The sequence below is a fragment of the Cygnus atratus genome, chromosome 2, assembly GCF_013377495.2.
Source record: "Cygnus atratus isolate AKBS03 ecotype Queensland, Australia chromosome 2, CAtr_DNAZoo_HiC_assembly, whole genome shotgun sequence".
NCBI lineage: Eukaryota > Metazoa > Chordata > Aves > Anseriformes > Anatidae > Cygnus > Cygnus atratus.
The window spans coordinates 141976650-141991101 of NC_066363.1; positions in this window are offsets into that span (position 1 = coordinate 141976650).

Consider the following 14452-nt stretch of genomic DNA (forward strand, 5'->3'; position numbering starts at 1 on the left):
TTTTTGTTTTTCCTTTAAAGTATCAGTCATGTTTTCCATGTATTGTCAGAAAGAGTCTGTGTGTTGCTATCTGGAGGTTGAACAAAGAAAAGGAGATCTAACTATTAAGATTGAACAAGAATGTGTTAACAGGATTCGTCTTTAAAGCTCAGTCTCATTCTGAACTTGTGAACAAGCTGCATGAATTAACTTTTCTAAATTGTGCATAATAAATGCGAGAAGTTGCTGCATGAGAACACTCCACTGATTTTTATCAGGACACAGCTGAGCTCGTTCAAGCGAGTCAAGTCTCATCTCTTCACGTAAAGCATGACTCCATGGTTTGTCAAAAGGATACAAGACCTTTCCCTCCTATGGGAAGAGGCACAAATCATTTGTTTAGTGAATCATATAACTACAGATTATGTCTGTGACAGCTACAGTTGCTGTTTATGTTGGAACAGAGAGTTAATATAGTTGTATTACAGGCTAGTTTTACAGCTTGTTTTGTTTTAAAAGTCACTGAGAAATAAGAAATAAGGAGGTGGTACACTTAGGAAGCCGTTCTTCAGGCTGTTAGTGGCATACTCCCTGTCTTGGTGGAGAGATGTAAAGGCAGCACAATTAAGGTTATGACAGGCTGGTTTTTAGAGGTCAGTCTTTGAAGCAGCTCAAAGATTACAATAGTAGAAGGGATCCTGTAAGATGAGAGAGTGTTTATGCAGGAATGAAGTCAGTTCTTTACAGGATCCTGTTTTGACGCTTTTATATAAATCTATGGTACAGGTAGTTTTGCATACAGTAACACTCTTCCCAGAACATCAGCTGTGGAAATGGCTTTTTATCTACAAGACAAGCCTGTATTTTTCATAGTAATTGTAGACACCATTTCCTTTAAATGATATCTAGATGATATCACTGATGGCATGCATCAATGCTAGTGGTGAAAGCGGTCCCCCTGTAGTATTTTTCATGTGGTGATCATTAGGACCTGATCAAACTCTGTGCTGGTTGTTCCTGCTTATGCAACTGATAAGTGATGGTTGGAGCATGCTTTGGGGCAGGTGCTGTGGGCTTGTAGGTTGCTAAGTGATGTTCGGGCCTACGCTCGAACGCAAACCAAAAGGGGCAGCCAGGGGTTAGGAGGATGGGGAATAGGAAGGGCTGTGACACTGGTGGTGGTCTCCTGCTGTGAGGGCCTGCCCAGCCAGCAGAATCTGGGTTTTCAGGGAAAGGCCATTACAGTAGCAGCAGTAACAAGAATAACAGCAAACAACAGCATTAGAACAATTAGGGGAAAATACTGGCACGGCAACTGAGGAAAAAGGCTGCAGAGCTGCCTGTGGAAAATGGGCCCTGGAGGTACGGATGGAAGGCCTGTAGCCATGCAGAAGCCTCTGCATTCAAGACGCTGTGCAGCACTGGCACCTAGTTTATTGATGATTGTCTGCCAGAAATAAGTACAGTCATGAGTGAAACAGTGTAAAGAGCAGGCTGAGGAGGGCCTTTCAGCAGATGGGACAATGCTGTGCAGGAGGAGCTGTCAGGACAACCGTTTGTTGTAACACCACAAAGTGGAACACGCTGTGGTGAGAACTATTGCTCTAAGAAACGTCTGAGTTCTTAAGACCTATCACCTAGTGAAATAGCTAAATCCCCCTTGGTGAAAATTATTCTAAAATACACTTTCATGGCAAAGCAGTTTTAGCTAATTTTAACTGTAGAACTGGAAATTTGGATTTGTTTTGAATTCTTGTACAAACACCTGACTGAGGAACGGTGTGAGGCATGGTAACAGCTAGGCAAGCTTTCGTATTTGGCGTAGACAGGACTTGAAGTCAGAGTGCTTTGACCTAGTGGACCATTTCTCTTCCGGAAATTCATCTCAATGTACTTAAGATACTTAATGTACCAGTGTGCTTAAAATCTCTGTTTTTCATGATGAAATAAAAGCCATTTGGCTAGAATTACCTAGAAGAATATCTTAAGAAAATTAATCAGGGTGTATCTTGTTCAGGCTGTCTATTTTGATTCCTTAAATCTTAGTGAGCAATTTTTGTCTAAAAGATTCCAATTTTGTAATTGGTTCTCATTTAACTTATTGTTACCACAACAGTGAAATCCAACATTCTTTGAATTGCTAGAATTAAGTAATCATAGCAAAATATTTTTCCTCTTTTATTATCAAGAGGATATTGAACCTATTAACTTCTTGCACATCTTTTGACAGCAGGGATAGAGCATATTATTCAAATCTTATTTAACTTGTTTATTGAACTGCTCTCCATAATTATTTATTTTATGTTTGTTAAAATGAAAATATTTCTAAAGTCAAGAATGTGACATAAGAATTCTCTATTGTCAACTATTTCTGAATAGCTGTATCATAATTCTGTGGAGTCATCATGAAACAGAAGACAAATATGTTGACTTGCTATTGAAAGTATTTGGAAATAAAACAACTAAGGGAACACAAGAGACCAAAATAGAGTACTGTGTGAAAATTTTGTAATTGTTCAATACACTTTTGCTGGTGCAAGAATGTTAGTAAGGAAGCTGACTGAAGATGCAGGACCAAGACAGGAATGATAACTAACTAAGTGGAGTTACTCTGCATTTATACTGGTGGAACTGGTACTGCAGGGTTTTTTTCTCTTTGTAGGGAGGCCGCCTTAAAAAGCTGAGGGCAGCAACGCTCACCTAATTTGGCTTTACCAATGGGCGGTGCTAGGTTCTGTCCACAACTTTCAAGTAATGTTTTCTATATTTTTGAAGTATTTCTCGTATTAAAAAAAGTAAGTAAATAAATTACGGAACTCTGTTGTGCTGCAAAATTCACCTAATAATGTGAATCAAGTGAATATTTGAATAGAAGCCAGTCAGTTCTGAGACATTCTCTCTCTGGGTTTCAGCTGGACTTGAGTTTTTCTGAAACAGGCAGATGGAATGCTTATTCTGTTGGGTTTTCTTCTTCCACAAAGGTGATGAAGAACAGAGGAAGCAGGAGGACATTTATATGTACATTCCACTTGCAGGGAAAAATGTTGTTTTTCTCCTATGCTTGCAAATATAGGATGCCTGTCAGGAAAAAAGGCTTATGGGTTGAATCTCTAATATATGTAGATGTCTCTAGTGACTGACATCCTGTTAAAGGATACACCATGTACCATAATACACTGGCAGATAAATTATAATTGCAAGGAAACTTGTATGACTTGTAGCATTAAGCCTCTTCATAGTCTGTTGCTTTGCTTTGTTCAGGGAATGTAATAAGTCACAGGAATGGCAGGGTGGGAAGAACCATTTGCACGAAGGTGTCCCTATCTTTTCCACCCTTTTGCCACAATTCTGATTTTGCTTGTGAAGCTAACAAGAAAATAATAAATTCGTCTTCAGTGTTTCTGGTTTGTCCAATCCTCTGCTTTCAAGAGAGATTTGGAAAGCCTGTTAGAAGGCAGAACTAGAACTGGGATTTACAGAAGACTTGAGTGAGCTTAGTTGGATTGCTTAGGAATAAATGAATTTGGGTCTGTAAGTATGACATAGTATACTTTAAATATACAAAACAAGGCAAAGGAAATTGTAAGTAAAGCTTTTTATCCCAGAATATTGGAATCAGTGCAGAAGGGCATAATTCAATCTCAAATCTTTATTATTGGTGATGACGGATGAGCATGAAAGAAACCAGCTTCGCTTTCCAATCCCAAGCTGTTAGCAGGCAAGAGATCTGAAGAAAAACCTGAGTTCAAGACTACTTCTACTCAGGATCAGTGGAACAAATGAGCTTTTTCAGAATCCGCATATTCTAAAGTTATTTTTCAAAATAGCATTGTAAGATTGTAAGTTAAGGTTATAATTAAATATAAATTATAAATGAATATTGTGTAAGTAACTTTAAATTTATTAGGATTTTTTTTTTGGAGGGAGGGGGCAGGGGGAGGATGGGGTGAAAAAAATTCCCAGTAAGGAATTATTTGTGACATGTTTTATCTTCTGGAAGTATTTGGGAAAGCATAATAGGTTATTATGGGAAAAGTTCTAATATAATGATTGTAGAAAAACGTAGTAAATACTCTCTTGTGAGTTTATATATGGGAAGAAGGCCTAACTCTTCATGCTGATGGACTGAAAACAGCTCTTATTTTACCTTCTTTCTGCCCTTGTCTTTTGTTTCAGTTTTAGATTGAGTTTTAAAAAGAAATAAAAATAAAAATCATAAAAAAGTAGAATGTTGGTACATGGAAATCTGAATTGAAGGTGATGCAGGTATTTATAGCACTAGGCTTTTTAACCTTACTTGAAAAATATCTGAGGTTGATATAAACCTCTTTGCAGCCCTGAAGAAGTTTACCAGCTTGTGATTAATTCATTTTTGTTGCGTTTTCTTATCTTAGTATAGGGTAAATGCTTTGTTGCTGCTTTATTTAGTACTGCATCAGTTTTTTAGTTACTGCATTATTTAAATAAATTTTTCACAAAACTGGTCATCTTTCTTTCAGTAATTGTGGCACATTGTGGATGCCATATTGCTCCAATAAGGGCTGCAATTGAGTAACACTCACAACGCTACCTTTGACTCCTAAATGTAAGATTTTTAAATCTCTGAACAGAAGTGGTACCGAGATCTAAATGCTGTACTTGCCCTGCTTGCTCTCTAGGTTCACTAGGACCCAGTAAGCTCTGATCCAAATGTCTAAAGCTCCATGTGAACACTGGACTACCTCCTTAAAAGTCCTGCTAACTGGAGCACAAGTAGACAGATCAATCCCGCAATAAATTAATGGTCAAGTAATCTGCCCCGTGAGTTTAAGGGGAAAGCTTGGGGGGAAATATGTATAATGCTTGATACATGTTCCATCTTTTTTAGGTTTAAAATCCATAGCTTTGTAATCAGTGATGGTAGGCCCAGCCAGAAACTTGGAACAACATCAGAAGAACAGTGCAGGGTCAGTACTGGGTGGAAGGGAGCTGTGACTCTTCCACTTCTCACTTCCACACATCCTGTTTTTTTTTCATAAACAAACCAGCTCTGTTGCCTCTGGGAAGGATGGGTTAGCATTCTCTTGCAGCAAGACAAAATTCAAGGAGAACAGGGACTTGGGGTGGTGTCCACCTGCTGGGCAGATGGAGAAGGCAGGTGTGGTGGATAAGGTGAGAATGTTCCTCTATCCAAACCGTAAATGCTGCAGTAGGCAGATGGTCTGGACATTGGTTTGGGGCATATTAGGAAGAGTTTTGGGGCATTAGAAACAGAGGCACTCCTTCAAGAGGTAGTTTTCTGGCAGCTGCATATTTACCTGCTCTTTTCTAAAGAAATAATCTGTCATTTCCCAGGATTGGTCGTTAACCACCCCTCTGTCAACTTGCCTTGTTTTTTTGGGGCTTAGGCTGGCCCCAGTAAGTTAGAGGATGGGGTGTCTCAGATGCTAGCCCCACACTCGTGCTCCTTCCTTGTGCTCTTGTGGGACAGGACTTAGGCAAACCTTGCCCTGCCTGCTTGCAGGAGGTTCTCAGGAGCGAGTAGTGCAGGAGGGGGTGGCAGGTTGTGCTAGGTGCCTTTGCTGTGGGAGCAGGCTGGGGACCTGCTGTGAGCGTGCAGTATAAATGCAGGCAGGACGCTTCAGCTTTGGGTGCCTTTATTATACCTGCCCGTGGGGGTAGCAGAGATACAGCTGCAGAGCGATCCATGATTGCAGTCACCACGGCAGATCCTACCAGAGAGCTGTGTTCGGGTTGGTCTGTACATCCGTGGCCTTGTGCATTGGTGCCAAACAGGCGGCGTTTGCTCAGAAAGGCAAATGGATGTGAGCATGTAACTTACATGGGTGAGGCAGAGTAGCCGACAGCCCATAGAGGGTCTGGTTTCTGGATATATTCAAGAACTGAGAGTCAAGCTTTCATCCTCCTTGATGATCTCCCACGCTCGCTGGCTCCTCCCCAGCGCTACGGTCAGTAGGTCTGGGCTTCCCTTCTCGTCAGGGAGGTCACTGCTGGCCTGGAAGCTCTGGGGACGAAGTTGTGCTGGGTCGTGCTGGGCTGCTGCTGGCAGTAACCAGCCTTAGGTGTTACAGGGCAAGATCCCTGAGCACCCTGGCAGCTGTTTCCACACATGACCCCTGGGGTCTTCTTCCACTTCCAGGATCTTTATTCCAGCTGAGATTTTCACCACCACCTTTCCAGGCCCCTTTCTTCTTTCCAAAACCGTCTTCTTTTTGGGGAACCCTGCTGTGAGGTGCCTAACCTCTTGTTTTCCCAACCTAAGCAGTCAGTGTGCAGAAACACAATGAGTGATCAGCCTCTGAATAGAGAGCATTCTGCATCTTTATTAATTGGAGGATTTGGTAGGTGCAACTCTGCAGGTCCAGTTTTATGGAAATGAACAGCCAGGCCATAGTGATAGCAGCTCAGAAGGAACAGTCTTCTGAGAGTTCAGAAGTTCAGTTCTGGACATTCACCCCCACACAGGTGTAGACCCAATTATCAGCTGCCTGCTAGCAGTTAAACTTTTTATTTTATTTTATTTTATTTTGGTATACGATGGTAATGCATCAAAGATGCCAGAAAATGCAAAGTGAAACTGGCTGCTTTCGGGCTTTGTCCCTGAGTAGCAGGCTGAGTCACTGTGCTGACTGTGACAAAAACAGCCGAGCCTTAAAATTCTCCCCATACTCATCTCAAATCAGCTTCTCCAGGAGGGATAGCATTGTAGGCACAGTTGATGAGGAGGAAAATTTGAAGCAGGGGGATGATAAAGACTTACTCAGAGCTAACACAATAGATTGGTGGCAGAAACAAGGAAAGAGGGAAAGATCTGACCCCAGTTTGGTCTCTTCTAGCAGTACTTAATTGTTGTAGGGGCCTCCAGTCGGTAATGAGTCTAAGACAGTGGAAAGGCAAAGTTTCTCACGGGGCGGGGGGTTGTGGTGAAGATGTTCATTCCTTTTCTTTTGTTCAAGAGCTGTCTTTGAAGGCATTGTTCTTCCACAGCTGCAGTAGCCTACATTCATTGTGATAATTGTGGGACAATATGTAGGATGGATGATTGATACATGAGATGAAGTTGTGTAAGACTATTACTAGAAAATCATATGGAGATAATAAATTATGCAAAGGCAGCTCAGATGCTAAGGACAATTTTAGTGGGGTGCAATAAGGGAAAGGGTACAGCAGATCCAAACAGGGCTAAAAATGGGTCAGAGAAAGAAAACACAACAGTCCCTGTAACTAATCACGTAATATGACACGAGTTGAAGTATTACAGACAGGTAAGGAAGGAAAAATACAGTAAGTACCTCACGGACAGAAAATGGTCTTGACTGAAATGCTACTGCACTCCCTGTGCACCTCACCTCTTTTTCCGTATCAGAACAAGGACTGAGTGCGCCGTCTTCCTTTGGTAGGGAATCCAGGCATGCGGGCAGGGTCTGGCTCTCTGGGAGGCTGGCACCACAAGGCACACAGCAGGGCTTGCAGAGCAGCCTGCATGCAGCTGAAGAGGCAGCAAGATGCAAAGGTGGAGAGACTGCCGGCTTCCCAAACGTCAGATGGACTCAGAGCATTTGAAGCAGAGCACAGGTAGGTAGGAGGTCATTCATACTCCTGAAGGGTGTGGGATGCAGGCAGTAGCAAGCAGGAGAAGACTTCTTTTTTTAAAGCCTTTGTAAATTACTTACAGCTCTGTGCTGAGGTGTTCTGGGAGCCAGGTATTCTCACATTTCCCAACTCTTCTGTTCTCACTGTTAAACGGTTGCGCTGTTGTTCTGGGCAGTTTGAACTCTCAGTGAATTTAGCTTTAAGAACATCTTGAAGGATTTTATAACAAATTAGAGAAGTGGATAGAAAAGTGAAGATACAACCTGCAGTGAGGACAAATTGTTGTTATTATTAACAGAAATATGAGGTCAAGATACTTGCTGTGAACAACCGTCTACAAGTCCACCAATTTACTCTGTCTTTTTAGCAGATGCTGTAAGAAATGAAGACCCAGTTGGCTGCTTTGGGGTAGGAGCAAGCAGTGGAAAGAGGAACGGTATGGGCAGTCCTGTCAGGTTAATCCCCTTCACCCCATGGTTGTGGGTTTCTCTCCCCTTGGACAACAAAGGGAAAATAGTTGCTGACTAAGAGGCTGTGATTGCCTCCACTGGTACAAACTTGCTCAGAATCCCTGCTCTAAATGCAGCCTCAGAAAGGATGGAGAAGGGAGAGCTGCCTTGCCTTTCTCACTGTTGCATGCATAGTACAGTACTGATCTGCACAACTTGTATTAGCATTTTAGTCAATGGTAGGTGATGTCTTTGCAATAGTTCTACACTGTCCTAATAAGGCTTCTATATCTAAATTTGTGGAAATGTAGAAGAGCTTCCTGTGGCACGATATAATCTTCGGGAATTTGATGCAAAGCCTGTTGAAGGTGGTGGAACGAATCTATTGATTTCAGTGGATTTTAGAGGATTGGAAACAGATATGTGATTTGGACCAGAGCATTAGCCTAACTGATAATATTATTGTCTGCAGCAGCACAGCATTTCCCATGCTGTGCTAGATCACCTTAAGATGTTTAGGGAAGTATAAGAGGTCCAATTTTCCTTTTACCTCCCAAAATACTTTAAACATTTCAGTTGCTTATGTTAATGTTTTACAATATTGCATTTGAGAAATACAGGCAGCACAATATACATACAGGCACAGGATGTTTATGAAACTGTGAAAATCTTGTTTTAAGTTGTGGAAACAACCTTTATTCATGATGTTACACGTTATGTTTCAGCCCACAGGGAAGGTGTTTTATTATTATTATTATTATTATTATTTATTTTTATTTTTTTTCTCAGCTGAGTTGTTAGCACTTGAAAAAATGGAAGTGCTGATATAATCTGAAATAGTATTTCCTGAAGGGCCATGTTGGAGCAATATTCTAGGAGTTTAATAAGTCCCACTGTGAGAGTCATTTGTCATTTTAACCCTAGAGGGAAATTTGTAAAGGTTAGTGAAGGCTATTTGTCAAAGTTAAATCAGCTGCTTAAAATGTTGTTTCTAAAATTAGTAGCTTGAAAATACTACTAGTTGTTGTTTTCAGATTATTTTGGTTTAAAAAGCAAGGGCAGATGGGCAGATGGAAAAAAGTTTCTAAACTGAAATTGTTTATACATTTGCCTAATTATGAAATCATTTTCTGTGTAAATACAGAAAACAAACAGCACAGTGAGGCTGCATTGTTTTTGAAAATTAGGATGGTCCCTCTGTAAAAACTCCCTATGTCAATGGCCGGTACTCAGTGCAGATATTTTGAGTGGGAGTGGTTTAAGAGGGGAACCTAATGTATTGGTGGTTAAATTGTATGAATTGTGTATCCTGCTATTTTATCCTTCTCTAAATGCAAATGATGACTTGCAATTCCAAAATGTCCTTCTCAGTATGCAATTCAAACGGTTATACTTGTAGATGCAAATTAAGTTTCCAGTCTAGCAAGTTCTCCCTACTTAAAGACTTTATTAAACCAAATTGTAGTTATATAACCCATTTGGAATACTAGGAAAAAAGGCTGATATATAAACTTTGCCTTTTCAGTGGCAAAAGGATTTGTAGTTATTGCTTTTTAACATGTATTTTAAGGCATAATTATATGAAAATGCTTATTATTGAAAAGCATATTCCACTTAGTTACAGGATTGGCACTCTGCAGGGAGTTGTGTAAGACCCTTTCTTGTAAGTTAGGGGAATTTAGGGTTTTCTTTGTATTTTTCATCGTTACTTTTTATTATTTTCTGGCAATGCATAAACAGAGAGTTAGGTAGCTGAGTTCACAGTAAGCTTGTTGTAGGCTTACAGAGCTTGATTTAATTAAAATAGCCTTTAGTTAGGCAATAGCTCTTCCGCATAGCTTTATAGTCAGTTACCCCAATTAGTAAAACAAATACTGAAACAAAAAGGGCAGTGCTTGTTTTCTTAAACTTTGTAATCAGGAAACTCTTCCCAAAAGGTGGATCAAATTCTCTTTTTTAATTTGTTCAGAATAAATGAATTAAATTGAAAACTGATTAGCTCACAGTTGGGAGAATATTCCTGCAATGACTTGGAACGCTTGCTAGGGATTAACCCTAAATCCCAGGCCCTGTATTCTTCTGCACTGCTTTTTCTAGTTGCATCATTTGTTCGTGGTAGCAGACCTTAGAGCCTTTCTTTTGGAGGTTGCTGAAAGACTTAATGTGCCTTTCACCTGTGTTTTAAAGTGCTCATATGTTAATATTATACTCAAGAATTCTCCAGTAAGAATTTCCTGAGAATCAATCAATGAATAAGTGTTTATGAAGTTCTTAGCTACACAGAGGTATTGTTATATTACTTGAAGCAGTTGAGGAACTGCCATGACTCTAAAGTAGTAATTCCATTAGTTTGATGTCAAAACTATGCCTGCTTCTTTTCTGTTAAAGACAAAAGCTCTTGTGAAAGTGCTTGCTCATTATCGAGAAATAATAGGATAATACTGTGCAGTTAGAATAAAACTTTTCATGCTTACATCAACAATATGCTAATGATGAGCATAGCATTAGCCTATTGACATATTGAATGCTTTAGAATAATCGTTATGTCAAATGTTTTTAAGTTTTACAAAGTCATATTTTTAAGTCCAGATCATAGCCAAAAGGTGGCAGTATTCTATTCAATATTCATTTATAAAACAGTAAAAAATGCATGTATGTATTGATGCTTCATCTTCTCGTATCAGATCGAACTGGATGATTGTGTCTTGCAAATAACATTGGTTTATTAAAAGGACTTGTTTAGAATAAAATAATGAATGAAATTTCTTATTTACACCTGAAATGTTGCATAAATACATTTTCACTAAATACAATACAATACAGTATAATACAATACAATACAATAAATACATTTTCACTAAAAGATAATTTTTTATGGAGTTCTTAACAGGATCAGAAATTTATCTTGAAGTGTTAACAGAGTTAACTCCTTTTACCTTCAAAACCAGAAATTAATCTCCACATGCTTTTAATATGAGCCTAAACTGCTTCATTAAAAGCAATTTATTTATTACACCCTAGAGACTTTGTAGTGTTTTTCATAAAGTGAGTATGGGCTTTCTTTTGTGCTGAGACGGCAATAAGTTGAAGAATTGTTGAAATACCGCTTCTTCTGACTGCCAGGTTGTTTAGCCATACATCAATGGTTTGTCGTAGCATACTTGGAGATAAAAATTTAAATGTTAATGGGGGAGAATGTGTGCAAGTGCAGTTATATTCAAGCAAATGTTTCCATGTAAATTTTGATCCATAGTTATATCGGATGTAAATATAAAATTATTGTACTTACAGAAGAAGTCCCATGCAGTAAATAAAGTACTTTGTTACATAAAGTTCTTTTACAAATCACTTTGTGTTACACCCTTTTAGAAATATTAAAAATCAAACAGTTTCCCTAGTCTCTTTCCAAGTGAATGTATTTCATCCTTTTCAGTGTCGAACAGTTTTGATAAATATTGTATGTGGGATAGAAGAAAAGCTGATCAAAAGGGCAGGATCTGGGAAATCTGGTTGCAGTGGTACTGTTCTTTTAATATATTCCCATATTCAGCTCCAACCAAGTACAAAAGACAAATAGGTGTGAATTATAATGTCAAGCAAAACACAACTGGTACAGTTCCTAAGGGAACTGGAATTAATAGGCATTGACATTCAACAGTGGCTTCTATCTTTTGCCACCTTAGTTTCTGGAATAGCCCACTCACTCATCACATCTCTAATGGCTGTTCCTTTAAAGAAGGTCAGGAGACTTTTTAAAGACGTATGTTGCTGTTTGTGCATCAACAAGAAGATGTTAGGAAAACTAGTTAATTATTTGATCAAGTAAGGCAGACCATTGAATCACTTGCATACACTTGGGAAACGTCATGAATGTAAGCGGGATGAAGATATCGGACAAATATAGTTAGATGCAAGAGAATTAATTGAGACTATTCAGAAGACCAAAATGAGTGATATTAGTTTTTCACCAATAACTCTTTACCTTCTAACAAAAAGAAAAGTCCTAAGGAAGTACAAGTGTGTGTTTAATTGCTGACTTTGCTAGAAATTTGTTTCCTGCTGGGATCTGGTGTTTGTGATCTATCTGCTTCTGGAGTCTATTTCCACAGGATATTTTAGAAATGATAATTATTCAGAAAGGCCTAGAAATTTCCTGAAATTATTCTGGGAACAAATCCAGGGGATAGTGGAAACTCTGGAACATGTTCCTGCATATGGATAATGAAAGAACCGTTGCTTGGGGCAATGTATTCCCAAGATACTTCATATATCCCCAGGGCTGGTGAGGGGAAGTCTTTTCAGTGTATGCATCACATTTTAAGGAAATTTGGTGAGCAAGCAAAGCATGACTGCAGCAATAATACTTACATCATATTTCAAATACTGTGATCACATCTAAATTGAAAACCAATGGCATACAGTTCAAATAAAATGTAACTGTCATAGCTGTGTGTAGGTTAAAGGTCTTTTTATGCATAAGCATAAAAAGAGAGCAAATTGTGCTCAGTTTTCTTGTGATTAATCTAAGTTGTGGGTTTGTTTTTTCTCAGATTCAAGTATTATGCTTAACACTAAACTTCTTTGGTCACATGAAATTAGAGCTTTGGGTTGAAGTTTATTTGCTAAGAGAAAGACGAGCTCCCTGAACAAAACAGAACAAGTGGCGGAAGCATTAGGAAGAATTTTGTAAGCCACATTCATGTGTGGGAGGAGGTTTGCATCTGCAGGATGCATGTGTGCTATATACTGTGTATTTACTGCTCTGCCTGCCCTGTGCCTATGCACTTGTTTCTTGGGGCTGCTATCTGTGCTCATGAGAGAGGTTGTGGTTTCCTCTTGAACTTTTCTGCTTCTGCCAACACCCTCTGTTTTGTCTTGCTGCCAAACGCAGCAGTAGGCGGAATGGGGGAGGCCGTGCGAATGTACGGCCGCTCCTGACGTGCATGTGCTGCATCACGTTGCGCTGGTCAGGAAAGGCTGTGCTCCTGGACCCTACGTCGTGCTGATGCTGCTCTTACAACATAACCAGCATGCAAAGTTTGTCCTCTGGTCCTCCAAGAAAAGTTTGCAGTCTGCAATAAATCAACAGTTATTGGTTATTGTGCCCTGGTGGCCAAGAAGGCCAATGGGATCCTGGGGTGCATTAAAAGGAGTGTGGCCAGCAGGTCAAGGGAGGTGATCCTCCCCCTCTACTCTGCCCTGGTCAGGCCTCACCTGGAGTACTGTGTCCAGTTCTGGGCTCCCTGGTACAAAAAAGACAGGGATCTCCTGGAAAGAGTCCAGTGGAGGGCCACAAAGATGATACGGGGCCTGGAGCATCTTCCCTATGAAGAAAGGCTGAGAGACCTGGGTCTGTTCAGCCTGGAGAAAAGAAGACTGAGAGGGGATCTCATCAATGTGTATAAATACCTGAGGTGTGGGAGACAGTGGAATTTGGCCAACCTCTTTTGAGTGGCTTGTGGGGACAGGACAGGGGGCAATGGCCACAAAATGGGTCACAGGAAGTTCCGCACCAACATGAGAAAGAACTTCTTCATGGTGAGGGTGACAGAGCACTGGAACAGGCTACCCAGGGAGGCTGTGGAGTCTCCTTCTCTGGAGATATTCAAGGCCCGTCTGGACGCCTACCTGGGCAGCCTGCTCTAGGGAACCTGCTTTGGCAGGAGTTGGACCCAATGATCTCTTGAGGTCCCTTCCAACCCCTGCAATTCTGTGATTCTGTGAAATGAAGTTGATATCTCCTTTGAAGATACCATTAATGAGAGCACTGATGATGGGGTACTGAAGTTGCTGTGAAACAATAGAAACGACAGGTCTGTAATTTTCCTGACATTTATTTGAAGACGCTTGTGGGTACTATGTGCATTCCCTCCTTACACGGTGCATAAGCAAATATTGCTTTCTCAAGAAACTGCTGCTTCCATTGAAGGGTTTTGGGAGATTATTTTCTAGATTCTGTTGCACTGGTATCCTGGTACCCTCTATTTTCTTTTCTTTCCTTTCTTTTTTTTTATTTTTTTTATTTTTTACATTCATAAAACCACACAATTTGAAGAATTAATTATTAATTTTGGTGAATATCATCATACATTTAAGCAATATATATTTCTCTCTAGGGGCTTTGTTATAAAGGGTGCTTATTGTTTGGAATGCATTATTACTTTTTTTTTGATTTGGCACTCTTCTACATAAAATTTAGGACATTTAAAGTATGCAATTTCCTATTTTAAGAGAAATTTCTAACTTACAAATTTCCATCATGCTACATAAAGGATAAACTTCCTGTTCTATCCATCCTGTTCTTCCTTCAGATTTGGACTGGGAGCACTTGTAGGAGGACTTTCAAATGTTTAAGGTTATTCTTTCTCAGACTTTTGAAGTGATATACCTTTGTGGAACCCTTTGCATTAGGTTCTGGTGGTTTTAAAGGA